The following is a 4,711-nucleotide window of genomic DNA, read 5'->3' on the forward strand; positions in this document are numbered from 1 at the left end:
ACTTTGGCTAGAAAAGTTCTCTGCACTGTGGTGCCAGGTGGTGGATACAGGCTGGAGGGCAGTACTTCACATACTCAAAATCTCAAAGTCTTCTTCCAGTTCAAACAGGTTATTGGTGGATTCAATGAGTTCTGCACCTGTAGTCATCACTTCTGGTTTGGTTGGAGGTATGAAAGGAGGCCAGTGGGCTGGATGCTTCTGAACTAGCTCAAACATCTGTAAACTCTGTGGCTTTAATATCTCCTTTTGAATGAGCCCACACCAGTTATCAAAATCTTCTTCTTTGCAAAAGAATCCCAAAGCCACTGAAGGATCCAAGTTCAGGATCTTCATTCGGTGGGGGGATTGCTGGCAGTGGAAACTCTGGTCATCCACTGTTCCATTCTCCTCAGAGTCAACAAAAGTCTGAGTCATGTGAGGATCCAGGTAGATAAGCTCATCTCCTAAAAATCCTATGAAGTAATAGGTGCTATTTGGCTTTCTTTCTAATGCACCTAAAGATTGTGGTATCTTAAAACACTCTTTAAATGCACCCACATAGACAGGATTAATTTGGTTGATGCCCGAGCGAAGGGGCACAATAAGCAGAAGGGGCCTCCAGCCAGAGGTGTGCCCAGAACAATTTGTATTCCAGCTAACGCCATTCCAGGAACTGGAGGAACTGTCATGGGTCAGGTTGGGGGGGCACATGTGGCACATTTTTTTGATATCTTCGATGACCACTGTGTTGTCCATTGAAACATAAACAGCCAAGGAATTCCAATCGTCAAATAAAGCAAGTTTTTTTAACACCTGTGCAACTGTATTTGGTCCAAACCATTCACCAACTGATTTCCCTTCTCCTACACCCATTTGTACCATTTGATGGATAGAATAACAGCAGCCTTTTCTATCTAAGAAGCACTTTGAGATTTGATGGTATTCTCCAGGTTGTTCTTGGTTCTTCTCCCAACACCAATCCCTTCCCAGGTGCTTGCAGATCAGGGCCTGGGCCAGCATCATTTGCCCACAGCGTAGCATGCATCCCCAGCCAGTATCTGATGACGGGCCTGTCCCTCCTATTGGTGAAAACTTCCTTCGGTATGTTAGCCAGAGACGAGCACTGACATCAGACAACAGCTTGGATTTTTCTGCTTGAAGGTCATACTGCTTCTCCAAGATCCAAACGGGCTCATCTGTTTCAGGTAATTCTTCTAGAGAATCTCATAAAATAGTTATATGTCTTTCACACCTGGAAAAAACCCGCTTCTCCCCTGGGTTTCGGAGTGTGTCTTCAGAAGCCTGAGCTGGCTCGCGGACCCATCCATCGCCGCCAGTGCCGCTCCAAGGCCTCCACTCCATTCTCCAGCTGTCATCATTGGTGCATACCGCAGACAGCACTGCCCACTTGCTTTATTTATAAAGTATATGATAAATACTATGTTACTTGGATTCCCTATGGCTTTTATTTCTTAATCTATTTTTAAGTTAAATTTTATTTTTTGCAATTAGCAATAATCTATTTTCTCTTCCTTCTTACCTCCTCACACCAGGGAAAAAGAAAACTAAAACCCTTGCAACAAATATACATATTCAAGCAAAACATATTAATTTTCCATTGGCATGTCCCAAAAATGTCTCATTCTGCACAGTCAATGCTTCACTGTCAGGGGTTTTACTGTCTCTTCACACTTGATTAAGCACAAACATCAACCCTTCAAGACTCGTGAACTCTAGGGAAGGCTAGGTGGCACAGTGAATAGAGCACCAGCCCTGGAGTCAGGAGGACCTGAGTTCAAATCCGACCTCAGACACTTAACAAAAAAAAAAAAGCTTCTCTGGATTCAGACCACAGATGTTTATTCTGGATGCCCAGTCCACTTGTATAGAACCTGTTGAAGCTTTTGTTCTACATGCATAATCTTGGAGAAACCAAGGTTACCCCAGCACTGGGAAGAGACAAGGAAGTTGAACTTTAATGGGTTTCAGTATAAACTTCAATAATTTGAAAAAGCTTTTCACACTAAGAAGGATTTGCTCAAGTCCATTTCAAAGCTAGAGGCAACATTTTTTTTCAGTGAATATTGTTATGGAATATGTGTGGTTTCTTTTTTCCTTTTAGATGAACAGGTTCCTGTAAAGAAATGAGATTAAAAGGCTTACCACAGGAATTGCCTTTTAAACTCAGCAACAGAGCATTAAACAAGAGCTGACTTTAACAGAATGGATGTTGCATTATTTCTTCAGTGCGTCTTTGCTTTTTACTTTCTAATGATTTGTGCTTCCTGATATGCTTTACCTCATGCTTGACTGATTGTGAGTGTGAAAAGAGGCTAAAAATATTTCCTGTTAGCAATTTAGCATTATTTGTAATACGCTGTAATCCAAATTACCATCTGTCATCCCCAGTCAAATTGTGAGGTCCTATAATTATATTTCTAGACTTCTATTGCCATTGATTATAGCTACCTCATTTGTGTTTTAATATACCATGAAGAATTTCTCAATGGAAATACAATCTTGTAACAAGCTGGAGAACAAGTATTGTTCTTCCTATTATAACTTCAAGATAATTATTTCCGAGTAAATGAAAAGAGAGAAGGTAAGAAGGTAACATGTATACAACATTTAAGGATGAAACATGGTCACACGTACAAAATTTCAATTTTCTAGCAAGTGCTTAAAAATAAAGGAGCCATGACCTTTACAAGATGAAGCGCATTTGGGTAATTTAACCAGGTTGGACAGGGGTGGGGAGGGATTCTGTTTGAAAATAAGGAAGCATTTCATTCTTGAACAGTGAAATCCAGCACCAGAAATAGAATCCAATGCCATATCTATCTTTGTACAAATAATATATGGGGATTAATGGGCATAAATTAATAGACATAAATCAGGCCTGCACAACCATGGTCCTCCGGTTGCTTGTGGTATGCTGAAGGATTTCCAGCACCTAAGGAAAAATGGAGAGTAAAGTGTCCTCTGCATGTAAAGAAAATCTTTGGCCATGCTGTAAGCTGCAGCTGGCCATAGGTTGTACAGGCCTGGCATAAATTAATCCTTCCACCTCCGATACTCCATTGTAAGGGGGCCACAGAGAAAGAGGACTCTAAAGGATTTCTTTGTTTTTTTAAGGAATTCTTATATTTTCCTTTCTAATAGGTCTATTCCTCTAATTGTAATCCTTCACGGAAACTTGTAGGTAAAAATATTTTTTACAAAGTTTATCAATCAGCAAAAAGTAATTTATTAGTTAGCAAATAACATGTGTGTGTACTTTCTCTCTCTCTCTCCCTCTCTTTCTCTCTCTCTCCTCTCTCTCCCTCCCTCCCTCTCCCTCTCCTTCTCCCTCCCTCTCTCTCTCTGTCTCTCTCTCTTTGTCTCTCTGTCTCTGTTTCTCTCTCTCCCTCTCTCTCCTTCTCTCTCTCTGTCTCTCTCTCTCTCCTTCTCTGTCTCTCTGTCTCTGTCTCTCTCTCCCTCCTTCTCTGTCTCTCTGTCTCTGTCTCTCTCTCCCTCTCTCTCTCTCTGTCTCTCTCTCACTCTCTCTGTCTTTCTCTCTGTCTCTCTCCCTCTCTCTCTCTCCTCTGTCTTTCTCTCTGTCTCTCTCCCTCTCTCTCTCTCCTCTCTCTCTCCCTCCCTCCCTCTCCCTCTCTCTGTCTCTCTCTCTGTCTCTGTCTCTCTCTGTCTCTCTGTCTCTGTCTCTGTCTGTCTCTTTCTCTCTGTCTGTCTTTCTCTGTCTCTCTCTCTCTGTCTCTCTCTCTCTCTCTGTCTCTGTCTCTCTGTCTGTCTCTCTCTCTGTCTCTGTCTCTCTGTCTCTCTCTCTCCCTCCCTCTCTCTCCTGCCACTAACTTAAGCTTGAAGGACAAAACATGACAGACAGAAAATAAATCTCTGCTTAAAATCTGGCTTACTTAGCTGTGTTCTGCTCCTATTTCAGCACATTTGAATGATCTGATCTTTGGCACCTGATCGCTTCCTGCTTTCAACTCTGGGATCTGGTAACATCTCATCCTTCTGACTTATTGGCTCCTATATCTTTTACTTGCTCATGGCCACAACATCACAACTTCTTAATCTCTGACTTGATCTGATGGCTCCTAGGCCTTGAGGTTGGACAGGACTTTGACAACCTTGTGCCTGACCATCTCAGTGTATTGCTACCTCTTGCCCCATGGAGACAGCTGCTATAGACAGTTTAAGCTATTAGGTCAATTTGATTTTAAAATGTATCTTACTTGTCAGAGCAGTCGTGTAAGACCCTAGGAGGGGAGTAGTTTGCTTGACCCAATAGAATATAAGCTCCTTGAGGTCAAGGACTGTTAGTTTTTGTCTTTACAGTTATCCCTTCCACATTGTGACTTTTCCCAACCCACTGTTTCATGGGTTGGCATAAGAAATTTAAAAAAAATTTATTTTGGCATAAGAAATTAAATGGGAATTTGGGGGGAGTTTTGAGGAAGCCACAGATGACATGAGAAGGCTAACAGATGACACAAAAAAAGTTTAGAAACTCAGAAATGTATAAAATATATGTATGGTATTGGTTCATATCAACATATTTTAACTTTTAATACTCTAATTAGCTCATAAAAGAAAAAGAAAAAATCCAGAGTTTTTCTTTGGTAGGAAGGGAAAGCCAAAAGATTTTACATAGATTTTCTAGTGGGGAGAAGGGAGGGGGGAATCTCCTGTCCTTAACCCCTGTGATGTGGAAGGGATAACTGTATTTCCT

General features: G+C 41.4%; 1 pseudogene; it reads right to left on the minus strand.

Moving 5' to 3' along the window:
• Window positions 1-13: 13 nt before the first annotated feature.
• LOC138156574 (cysteine protease ATG4A pseudogene) lies at window positions 14-1,190 on the minus strand (annotated as a pseudogene).
• Between the last annotated feature and the right edge of the window lie 3,521 nt (window positions 1,191-4,711).

Source organism: Petaurus breviceps, unplaced genomic scaffold (assembly GCF_028583685.1).
Source record: "Petaurus breviceps papuanus isolate PSGF00001 unplaced genomic scaffold, PetGlider_PUasm1.0 156, whole genome shotgun sequence".
NCBI classification, from domain to species: Eukaryota; Metazoa; Chordata; class Mammalia; order Diprotodontia; family Petauridae; genus Petaurus; species Petaurus breviceps.